This window comes from Dromiciops gliroides, chromosome 3 (genome assembly GCF_019393635.1).
Source record: "Dromiciops gliroides isolate mDroGli1 chromosome 3, mDroGli1.pri, whole genome shotgun sequence".
NCBI lineage: Eukaryota > Metazoa > Chordata > Mammalia > Microbiotheria > Microbiotheriidae > Dromiciops > Dromiciops gliroides.
Window position 1 is genome coordinate 340,146,579 of NC_057863.1, and position 12,826 is coordinate 340,159,404.

The window sequence follows — 12,826 nt, forward strand, 5'->3', positions numbered from 1 at the left end:
TGAAATTTTAACACCTTCATGAGTTGTATATTACAAAGTATTAGTTTTTATTTTTATTTTTTTCTTTGATAATAAACATTTCTTTTTAAAGTTTTTCAGTTATAAATTCTCTCCCTCCTTCTCTCCCTCCCCTTTCCCGTCGTTGAGGCAGTGAGCTATCAGATATAGGTTATACATGTGCAATTATGTAAAACATTAAAATTTTATCCATTTGCATAAGAAAATGATTTTAAAATAGAAAAAAAGGGAAAAATAGCATGCTTCAGTCTGTGTTCAATCAATATCAATTCTTTCTTTGGAGATAGATTGTATACTTCATCATTAGTCCTTTGGAATTATCTTGGAGTATTGTATTGTTGAGAATAGTTAAGTCATTCACAGTCAAACAATATTGCTGTCACTGTGCACAATGTTCTCCTGGTTCTGCTCATTTCACTATACATTAGTTCACATAAGTATTTCCAGGCCTTTATGAAATCATTCTGTTTGTCATTTCTTATAACACAATAATATTCTATCACCATTATATACCATAGCTTGTTTATCCATTCTCCAATTGATGGGCACTCCCTCGATTTCCAATTCTTGCCATTACAAAAAGAGCAGCCATAAATATTTTGGGGTTGTCTTTGGGATATAAACCTAGCAGTGGTATTGCTGGAACAAAGGGTATGCAGAGTTTGGTAACCCTTTGGGCATAGTTCCAAATTGCTCTCCAGAATGGTTGGATTAGTTCACAACTCCATCAACAGTGGATTAGTGTCCCAGTTTTCCCACATTCCTTCCAACATCCAATATTTTCCTTTCTTGTTATATTTGCCACTCTGATAGGTGTGAGGTGATACCTCAGAGCAGTTTTAATTTGCATTTTTCTGGTTAATAGTGATTTAGAGCATTTTTTCATGACTATAGATAGCTTTGATTTCTGTCTGAAAACTGCCTGTTCATATCCTTTAACCATTTATTAATTGGGGAATGACTTATATTTTTATAAATTTGACTCAGTTCTCTATGCATTTGAGAAATGAGGCCTTTATCAGAGATACTTTGTTTCAAAAATTCTTTCCCTGTTTTCTGCTTTCCTTATAATTTTGGCTGTATTGGATTTTTTGTGCAAAAGCTTTTTAATTTTATATAATCATAATTATATATTTTACACTTTATAATGCTCTCTATATCTTCCTTGGCTCTAAATTCTTCCCCTGTCCATAAATCTGACAGAGAAACTATGCCATGCTCTCTTAATTTGCTTATGGTATCATCTTTTATGTGTAAATCATGTACCCATTTTGACCTTATTTTAGTATATAGTGTGAGATGTTGGTCTATACCTAGTTTCTGTTTTCTAGTTTTCCCAGAAGTTTTTGTCAGATAATAAGTTTTTGTTCCAAAAGCTTGGATCTTTGAGTTTATCATACACTAGATTACTGTAGTCATTTACTATAGCGTAATTTGTACCTATTCTATTCCAATGATCCACCTCTCTATTACTTAGCCAGTACTAGATTGTTTTGATAATTACTACTTTATGAGAGAATTAGTTTTTCCCCTTCTTTTTAATCACAAAAGTATTTCATTAACTTCCAGCCACATATAGAGATAGCCTTCAACATTCATCTTCATAAGATTTCCTGTTCTAAACATCTCTGCCTTCCTCCCTCCCTGCTCCAGACAGAAAGCAATGCAATATAGGCCATACATGCACAATAATATCAAACACATCTCTGCACCAGCCATGCTGTGAAAGAAGAACCAGAACAAAAGGGGAAAACCTCAAAAAAGAACAAAAACCCCCAAAAGTAGAAACAATATGGTTCAATCTGCATCTAGATTCCACAGTTTTTTTACTGTAGGATGTGGAGAGCAGTTTCCATCATGAGTCCTTTGGAATTATCTTAGATCATTGTATTGCTGAGAAGAGTTAAGTCTATTACAGTTGATCATCACACAATGTTGCTGATACTGTGTACAATGTTCTCTTGGTTCTCCTTATCTCACTCAGCATCAATTCATGTAAGTCCAGGTTTTTCTGAAATCTGCCTGCTTATTGTTTCTTATAGCACAATAATATTCCATTACATTCATGTTCCACAACTTGTTTAGCCATTCCCTAATTGTTGGGCAGCCCCTCAATTTCCAATTCGTTGCCACCACAAAGAGAGCTGCTATAAATATTTTTGTACACGTGGGTCTTTTCCCTTTTTTATGATCACTGAATAGTGGTATTGCTGGGTCAAAGGATATGTACATTTTATAGCCCTGTGGGCATAGTTCCAAACTGCTTTCCCAGAATGGTTGGATCAGTTCACAGCTCCACCAACAATGCATTTGTGTTTCAATTTTTCCACGCTTCTCCAACATTTATTATTTTCCTTTTTTTGTCATATTAGCCAATCTGATAGGTGTTAGGTGGTACCTCAGAGTTATTTTTATTTGCATCTCTCTAATCAATAGTGATTTAGAGCATTTTTTCATATGGCGATAGCTTTGATTTCTTCATCAGAAAACTGCCTGTTCATATCCTTTGACCATTTCTCAATTGGGAATGACTTGGATTCTTATAAATTGATTTAATTCCCTATATATTTTAGAAATGAGGACTTTATCAGAAACACTGGCCATTAAATTGTTTCCTAGCTTTCTGTTTCCCTTCTAATTCTGGACGCATTGAAAAAACATTAGTTTTTAAGAGTAATTCCAGGCCCTTTGTAAGGCATATGATGTGCTTAAAGGTATGGCTATCATCATCAAGTATTTATTTGTGCCTATTGTGTCCTGGGAAGTATACTGCAGGTAAGTGACAAATGTGAGTTGGTGCTTATACTCATAGGGCTCACAATATAGTTGAAAACACAGGATACACATAGACTTTGATGGATCCTTGATTTAATCAATATGGGTACTCCCTCTAAGACTTCTGGTCCTTGCAAATCTTTATCATCTTTGCTCATAAAAGGAAAAATCTCTCTTTTTTTTTTTGGTGAGGCAATTGGGGTTAAGTGACTTGCCCACAGTCACACAGCTAGTAAGTGTTAAGTGTCTGAGGTCGGATTTGAACTCAGGTACTCCTGAATCCAGGGCCGGTGTTCTATCCACTGCGCCATCTAGCTGCCCCAGGAAAAACCTCTTTAAAAGATAAACCCCAAACAATCAAGGCCTTTTTCTTCTTTTAGGCCATTTATTATTTCATTCTTGCTATATTACTGGCCCATTTCTTTTCTGGTTATTATCATCATCATTGTCATCATTACTAGCATTTCTATAGCATTTTAAGATCTGCAAAGCATTTTCACTAATTTGATCCTCACAACAATACTGTGAGATTGGAAGTAACATTTTACAGATGCAGAAACTAAGGCAGAAAGAGGTTAAGTGACTTGTTCAGAGTGACACATATAGGGGCGCAGTGGATAAAGCACTGGCCTTGGATTCAGGAGGACCTGAGTTCAAATCCAGCCTCAGACACTTGACACTTAACTAGCTGTGTGACCCTGGGCAAGTTACTTAACCCTCATTGCCCTGCAAAAACAAAAACCAAAACAGAGTGACATACATAGTAAGTGTCAGAGGCAGGATTTGAATTTAGATCTTGACTCCAGGCCCAGTCAGTGCTCAGTCTGTTGTTCCCCTTCCCCTCCCTGCTTACTATCATATAAGAGCTGTGTGGCCCAGGCCAAGTCACTTAAAACTGCTTTTTGCCTTACTGTGAAGTCGGGATTACCTATCTCCCAGGATTATCTTTTTTTCCCCCAGGATTATCTTGAGGACAAATTGATATAATATATGGCAAGTGCTTTTCAATCCTTAAAGTTTTATTTAAAGGCTACTTTTTACTATGCTGACCCTTGATGTCTTTTACACCAGTTCTAGGAAGCAAGTTATTACTGTTAGCATGATTCCCCTTGGTTCTCCACACCATCACTTCTGCCACTGTTCTTTGAGTTATTTGTAATTTTAATTCTTCTAAGATTCTGACATTCCCTAATTCTCAGCCATATAATATTATTGGAAGATTCTTGGTCGTTGTGGAAGAAATAGGCTTTTTCCACAGAAGCATTTGGGGATCATTGAAAACATTAGGAGATTTAGCCAATATAATTCAACACGATTTCCTCCTACTCATTTCTGGGCACAGCCCATTCTCCATCTGCAGCTCTTGTCTTATATTCCCCTTTTTATGTACTGTATGTTCTAATCAGATTAGACTTCTGGCTTTTTGTTGATCTCATCCTGTACCACTCTGTCTCTATCATTTGTCTAGATCATCCCTCATGGCTAGAACACATTCTATCCATACCCCTACCTACTGAAAGGCTTAACATAAAACTAATGTATATAGAGTGCTTTGAAAACCTTATATCAGATCTTATTGTTGTTATTCTCTTCTTTTAAGTGCCAATTCAGGTGCCAACTTTTTCATGAAGCTTCTCTGAGCCTCTCATAGAACTTTGTATTTCTCTTCTACTATCATATTCTTCTACTCCATTTATTTATGTACATGTCATATTCCCCAGAGTAGATTGTCAGCTTTCTGAGGGTAGGGAATGTGTTGTTTTCCAGCTTCATAGCCTCAGCACCTAACATAACACCTGGTACAGAGTAGACACCTAAGACCCTAGAATGTAGCACATAGCATAACAAATAGGGACTGGGCCTCTTCAGTTTTTTACTAGACTTCAAATATAGGGGGAGAAAGATTTTTATGCATTAAAAGAAAACAATTAACAGCATGTAAACCATGATACAAGATTAGGTCATCTGATTTCTTATTAGAGGAAAGATTAAGCTCAAATCCAGCCTCAGACACTTGACACTTAACTAGCTATGTGACCCTGGGTAAGTCACTTGACCCTCATTGCCCTGCAAAAGCAAACAAACAAAAAATTCTGGTTATGGAAAAAGCAAAGGTAAGTAAAACATGCTTTTAGGGCTTTCCAAATTTGGAGGGGGACAGCGGTGTCCCATTTTCCCCCCAAACACACACCAAGTATCTGTATTCCCATAGTGGTGTTTAATAAATGTTATATTGACTTACTGACATGTTTGTTAAATTGAATCGAACTGACCAACATGCACATGTTGATGGACTAATCTAATTGGTAGCAAGTCCAGCTGCATATCGTGATTTATCTATCCCTTTCTCTCCACCCAGATGGCCTCTACCCTACTTCTGGTCCTCACCCCTCTCACTTAGATTACTGCAATAGCTTTCTCACTGCCTCCAGTCTTTCCCTTCTCCAATCTTCCTGATGGTTGCCAAACTGACATTCCTAAAGTATAAGTCTGGCCATGTCATTCCCAGCTCATGAAACGTTAGTGGTTCCCTACTGCTTTCAGGATAAAATACAAATTTTTCATTACTTAATGCTCATCAAAATGTGTCTACAGGAGCAGCTAGGTAGTATAGTGGATAAAGCACCGGCCTTGGATTTAGGAGGACCTGAGTTCAAATCCAGCCTCAGACACTTGACACTTAACTAGCTATGTGACCCTGGGCAAGTCACTTAACCCTCATTGCCCTGCAAAAAAAAAAAATGTGTCTACAACCTATATTTCCACTTATTTGCTGTCCTCTATCCATGCTATTCCACCTTGTACCTCTCTTTTCTTTCTTTCTTTCTTTCTTTCTTTCTTTCTTTCTTTCTTTCTTTCTTTCTTTCTTTCTTTCTTTCTTTCTTTCTTTCTTTCTTTCTTTCTTTCTTTTTTTGCCTAGTAAGTATAAAGTGTCTAAGGCTGGACCCGATCTTATGTCTTCCTGAATCCAGGGCCGGTGCCTCATCCACTGCGCCACCTACCTGCCCCCTTGTACCTCTCTTTGATAGGTTTTTCTCTCTCCCTGAAATGCTCTCTTTCTATACCTCTGCATCTTGAAATCACTCATACCTTTCATGATTCAGCTTTTTAAGCCAAACAAAGCTTTTTTAAAAAAATAGTATTCCATTTTTCCCAATTATATGTAAAGACAATTTTAGCATTCATTTTATTTATTTATTGCAAGGCAATGAGGGGTTAAGTGACTTGCCCAGGGTCACACAACTAGTAAGTGTCAAGTGTCTGAGACCAGGATTTGACTCATGTATTCCTGAATTCAGGGCTGGTGCTTTATTCACTGTGCCACCTAGCTGCCCCTAGCATTCGTTTTTTTTTTTTTTTTTTTTTAGTGAGGCAATTGGGGTTAAGTGACTTGCCCAGGGTCACACAGCTAGTAAGTGTTAAGTGTCTGAGGCCAGATTTGAACTCAGGTACTCCTGACTCCAGGGCCGGTGCTCTATCCACTGCGCCATCTAGCTGCCCCCCCCAGCATTCGTTTTTATAAAACTTTTGAGTTCAAAAATTTTTTCCCTTCTTCCTTTCCATCCCCTATTCCTAAAATGGTAGACACTTTGATATAGATTACATAGGTGCAATTATGTAAAATATATTTCCATATTAGTTACAGTTGTGAAAGAAGAAGCAGACCAAAAGGGAAAAAAAAAAACCCCTACAAAAAACAAAGAAAGTGAAAATAGTATGCATTCAGAGTCCATTAGTTCTTTACCTGGATATGGATAGCATTTTCCATCATGAGTCCTTTGTATTGGATCATTGTATTACTGAGAAGAGCTAAGTCATTCATAGTTGATCATCACAGAATGTTGCTGATACCATGTACAATGTTTTCTTGGTTCTGCTAACTTCACTTTGCATCAGTTCATACAAGTCTGTCTAGGTTTTTCTGAAATCTGCCTACTCACCATTTCTTATTGTACAATAGTATTATATAACATTCATATATCACAGCTTGTTTGCCATTCCGCAATTGATGAGCATCCCCTCATTTTCTAATTCTTTGCTACCACAAAAAGGGCTGCTATAAATATTTTTGTACATATAGGACCTTTTCCCTTTTTTATGATTTCTTTGGGATACAGACCTAGTAGTGGTATTGCTGGGTTAAAGAGTATGCACAGTTTGATTGCCCTTTGGGCATAGTTACCAATTGCTCTCCAGAATGGTTGGATCAGTTCACAACTCCACCAATAGTGCATTAGTGTCAAGGCTTTTTCTAAATTCCCCATTTGTCAGTGACCCCTCTTCTAAACTGTTTTGTATTTACTTATCTATTTTCAGGTTGTATTCTTCTAGTAAGTATGAGGTCCTTTAGGAGAGGGATTATTCTAGTTCACATCTTTGTATCCCAGGAACCAAACACACTTCCTGGTACATAGGCATTTAATAAATCTTGTTGGATAACATTGAATTAAAATTATTCAGTAAGGGTTCTTAATCTAATCTCTTTTATATAATAGGATTTTGCTGAGAAGGATGATCTTCAAGTGCTTATCAGATTTCTGTGGAGTGCCTAAATGAGTATGTGACAGGTGTCATTTAAAATAACCGAGGAGCGGCAGCTAGGTGGCGCAGTGGATAGAGCACCGGCCCTGAATTCAGGAGGACCTGAGTTCAAATCCGACCTCAGACACTTGACACTTATTAGCTGTGTGACCCTGGGTAAGTCACTTAACCCCAATTGCCTCCCTAAAAATAAAATAAATAACTGAGGAAACAAAGATTCAGTCTTCCAAACATATCACTTTATTAAGCAATGCATGCCAATTGCATAACAAATTGGGACCAGGTTTCCTCAGTTTGTCACTGGACCCTGAATACAGGGGAAGACAGATTTTTATGCATTAAAAGAAAACAACAGGCTATATATAAACCAGGATACAAGATTAGGTCATCTGATTTCTAATTAGTGGAAAGATTAGGAGCTTTCCAAATTGGGAGTGGGAGAGCAAACAGATACAATTCCCTGAAATCAAAAACAAGAAGTATCCTACTCCCCTCACAACTGTCTGTATTCAATCAAAGGAACAAGGAAACAGTAACTGATTGACAAGTATGGGGCCAATTTTCAAATGAGATATATGGGTTGCATGAGATGTATAATTGTGATTAAACTCCTTGCATCAGTCTTTGCATCTGACCAGGTTTCTGATCAGCATAACCTATGTCCTTAGTTGAGCAACAGGTAAAGGTGCTCCAGCTTCCCAGCCACAGAGGGCTAGATTCAAATAATGCAATACATTTTCTCCCAATTCTCACAATCGAATAAAGTTTTCTCACAGGACAGAAATTGGACTAGACCCATAATGGAATAGAAAGGGGATTGAGCTAGATCCAGAATTGAGTCACAAGATGAAATCAGCGTGGTTCACTCAATTCTCACAATTCTCTCAAGTGAATGATTGCCAAGAAAAGGCTCTGAAAATTTAAAAGCAGTACATAAATGTGAGCCATTGATATAATCCAATGTTAACTAGTACAGTGTCATTTTTCAGTAGGTGTGCTCCTTGCCATCAATAGGAAATTCTTCTTTTTCTTAGACCTTAACACAGGATATCTTCCACAATACTAGAAAACAACTTGCGTGGCTTCCCCTCCACATATATATTATGACTAATCAATCCAGTTTTAGCCCTTTTCTTACTCAGGTTTATAGTCATGCCCAGCCAAAACACAAAAAGATCTCTCAGGTCAAAACAATTTTTCCCCCTAACCTTACTTGCACCCTTCTCAACAGGAAGTATACGAAGTTGTTTTGATATTGAGGTTGGGGTGCACAAATTCATTTTACTTCCTTATCCAGGCAGCTAGAGGTAGTGTGATGCAAATTATTTTTCAGCTTTAATAAGCTTCAAAGAGGCACTTAGCAGCATTGAAGGGGCAGACTGGAGGTAGCTAGCATCCTCTGACTTGCATTCCTGCCACTGTGTACAGCTCCATGAACCCCTTTGTCAAAGTAACATTCTAAGGGCAGCTAGGTGGCTCAGTGGATAAAGCACCAGCACTGGATTCAGGAGTACCTGAGTTGAAATCCAGCCTCAGACACTTGACATTTATTAGCTGTGTGACCCTGGGCAAGTCACTTAACCCTCATTGCCCTGCAAACAACAACAACAACAAAGTAACATTCTAAGTAGAAGATACAATAATTATTGTGGGAGCATTCAAAGTTAGTAGAAGATATAATAAGTATTATGGTAGTACAAAGGATAGTTTCTCATAGAAGGCTGGGGCAACTGATATTTGACAGAAATGCAGCTTGATTTAGAATTTGTAGGAAGAGTAGAATTATAGAAGCATAATTTTTAAAAAGGAAGAGAACTTATTGAGACCATCTTTTCTAACTTCCTCATTCTAACATTCCTCAGAGAAGTGAAATCATTTGCCCAAGGACACACGGGGACTTGACAGGATTTACAGAAAGAGAGTATGGGAGATGATATTCTAAACCGAGGAAATAAAATGTGCCTTGTTTATTTACAAAGTAATAAACAGACATTTGAAGGTTGGTAATGTGACCTAGACCTATAAGTCAGGCACAGGGAAACAAAAAGCATAAAGCAACTCTGCCCCGCCCCCCCATCCCCAACCCCCTCCAGCTAGACCATACAATGGATAGAATTGGGCCTGGAGTCAAGAAGACTTGAGTTTAAATCTGGCCTTGACACTTACTAGCTGTGTGACCCTGAGCAAGTCATTTAACCTCTGCCTCAGTTTCCTCAAATGTAAAATGGTCATCCCATTGAATAGCACCTACCTCCCAGGGTTGCTGAATCAAATAATATTTGTAAAGTACTCAGTACAGTGCCTGGCATATAATAGATGCTTAATAATTGCTTGTTTCCTTCATACCTCCTTGGAAAGGATATCACACCAACAGGACACACAAAGAAGGAAAAACACCAGGGGACCACAAAATACCTTCACTGCCTTACTGCATCGGACAAGGAAATTGGGGCCCAGAGAGGTGATATGATTTGCCCAAAGTCAACCCGGATCCTCCGACCTCTGATCTGGTGGTCTTCCCACTACTGGGGAAGGAAGGGCAACACATTGTCCTTCCAGGGAAACTTTCCCCTGCTTTTTTTGCTTTCAATGTCCTTGAGGTTAATTTTAACCTTATACAAAAATGTTCACCATGTGGAAGTTGATCTGGATTCCTCTATATATTGCCATGTGCTTCTTGTATGGTGCTCTTCAGCTGAGAGGGGTAGCACAAGCTGAATGAGACATCTGGCTTGATGCTGCTGAATTCAGTAATACCCAGATTCTGACCCTGCATGCAGCATACAATGCATACAGTCTCAATGTTGACCTATCACTTTGAGGGCACTAAATCCTTTCTAGATCTTTTTCATTGCTTTGTGATCAGACTCTAAGTACCTAACCCTAAAGTACCAAACCTTTCATGAACTCCTCTGGAAACTGGTTTTGCTCTGATTTTTCTTTTTTCTTTTGAGCTGTGGCTCTGTAGAGTCAGTTTCTTTGTTTTAAGTCAGATACTGCTAACAACCTTCCTACAATCATCTTCATGCTCTAAGGCTGATATTTGACAGTTTAAAGCAGGGCCATGTGGAATTTCTTCCATATAGCCCAACGAGCAAGAGGCATTTATCTGTCCCATCCATATCAGTTTAGACATGAAGAATCCAGTGACAGGAGGCAACCTCTTTTCTGGCTGTACATTTTTCATTTCCTTCAACTTGGCATGGTATAATTACCCTGATGATAGGAGTTAAATTTCTTTTGATGAGATAATCTCAGAAGTGAAAGGTCGGGCAACTAGGTGGCACAGTGGATAGAGCACTGGCCCTGGATTCAGGAGGACCTGAGTTCAAATCCGACCTCAGACACTTAACACTTACTAGCTGTGTGACCCTGGGCAAGTCACTTAACCCTCATTGCCTTGCAAAAAAAAATAGTGAAAGGTCTCCTATATGCAGTGAAAATTTTAAAAGTGTGATGTTTAAAATCTAATGTGTGTCCTTACCTGTTCCCCCCCACCCCCCGCAGTGTGTGGGGAGAATTAGCTAAGGTTTACTTCTAAATTCAACAACAGTTTAGGCTTTTAAGCATTTATTAACATATATTAGGGGTTAGCAAAGAGAGAGAAAACAGCCTTCACCTAGTTATCCAAGAGAGTGAATTTGGAAAGTTAGTGAATTGCCTCCTTCTTCTGCTCCCACCAGCTTCTTTCCAAACCAAAGAGACGGTTTCTCAGTCCCTTCAAGTGGAAGCTTCCTGCAGGATTGGGAAGAGGGGCGGTCCCCCCACATAGCTCCAAGCTAATTGGCTGGTAGCATTGATTGACATGACTTATAGGCAATTCTATGAATAGAGGCAACCGCCAGGAGCCAGGCAGCTTCCAGGTCCCAAAGAGATCATGGAAGGGGGAAAGGGACCCACATGTACAAAAATATTTATAGCTGCTCTTTACGTGGTGGCAAAGAATTGGAAGTTGAGGGGGTGCCCATCAATTGGGGAATGGCTGGACAAGCTGTGGTATATGAATACAATGGAATACTATTGTGCTGTAAGAAATGATGAGGGGCGGCTAGGTGGCGCAGTGATAGAGCACCGGCCCTGGAGTCAGGAGTACCTGAGTTCAAATCCGGCCTCAGACACTTAACACTTACTAGGCTGTGTGACCCTGGGCAAGTCACTTCACCCCAATTGCCTCACTAAAAAAAAAAAAAAAAAGAAATGATGAGCAGGAGGAGTTCAGAGAAACCTGGAGGGTCTTGCGTGAGCTCATGATGAGTGAGATGAGCAGAACTAGAAGAACATTGTACACAGTATCATCAACACTGAGTGTTGATCTACTGTGATGGACTATATTCTTCTCACCAATGCAATGGCACGGAAGAGTTCCAGGGAACTCATGATAGAAGAGGATCTCCAAATCCAGGGAAAAAAAAAAAAAAGAACTGTGGAGTATAGATGCTGAATGAACCATACTATTTCTTTTGTTTTTGGTGCTGTTGTTTTTTATATTTTGAGGTTTTCCATCATTACTCTGATTTTTTTCCTCTTATAACATGACTAATGCAGAAATAGGATTAATGTTATTATGTGTGTATATATATATATATAACCTATATCAGATTACCTGCTGTCTAGGGGAGGGGGGGAGGGAGGGGAGGGAGGGAGAAAAATCTGAAATTGTAAAGCTTGTATAAACAATGGTTGAGAACTATCTTTACATGTAACGGAAAAAAATAAAGTCAGGCATGACTGAACAACAAAGCTAATCAAGTCATTTATCGGGGACTGAGATCTCTAGTTTTTTGTTTGTTTTTGCTGTTAGTGAACAGTTTCTATTTTGCCTAAGTCATATGACTTTGTGATTAACTTCAGATGGGCAAAATAAGGGCTGTGGGATCTAATCCTGGTTATATTCATTAACTTGTTTCCATGAACTGGGCACATACTCCTTTTCCTTAAGTTTCCTGTAATCTTTAATGGTAGAATGCATGTTCCCAGATATTATTTATTTATTTATTTATTTATTTTTAGTGAGGCAATGGGGGTTAAGTGACTTGCCCAGGGTCACACAGCTAGTAAGTGTTAAGTGTCTGAGGCCAGATTGGAACTCAGGCCCTCCTGAATCCAGGACCCATGCTTTATCCAGTACACCACCTAGCTGCCCCTGCTTGGTTCTTAATAAATGAAAATCATTAAGGGATGCATGTATCAGGCACTAAGTATTAAGAATAAAGCATGTTTTAAAAAAGACAATACTCGGGGGCAGCTAGGTAGCTAGGTAGCAGCTAGCTAGATTCAAAAGGACCTGAATTCAAATTCAGCCTCAGACACTTGACACTTACTAGCTGTTTGACCCTGGGCAAGTCATTTAACCCTCATTGCCCCAGGGGGAAAAAAAGACATATTAAGAGAGTGGTCGTGGGGAGGAAGTAGATTTGGTTTGGGAATACACAGGGATGGGGAATGGAGCCAGAGGGCAACTGACATCTCCTTTTAGGTAGGTGGTGTTGAT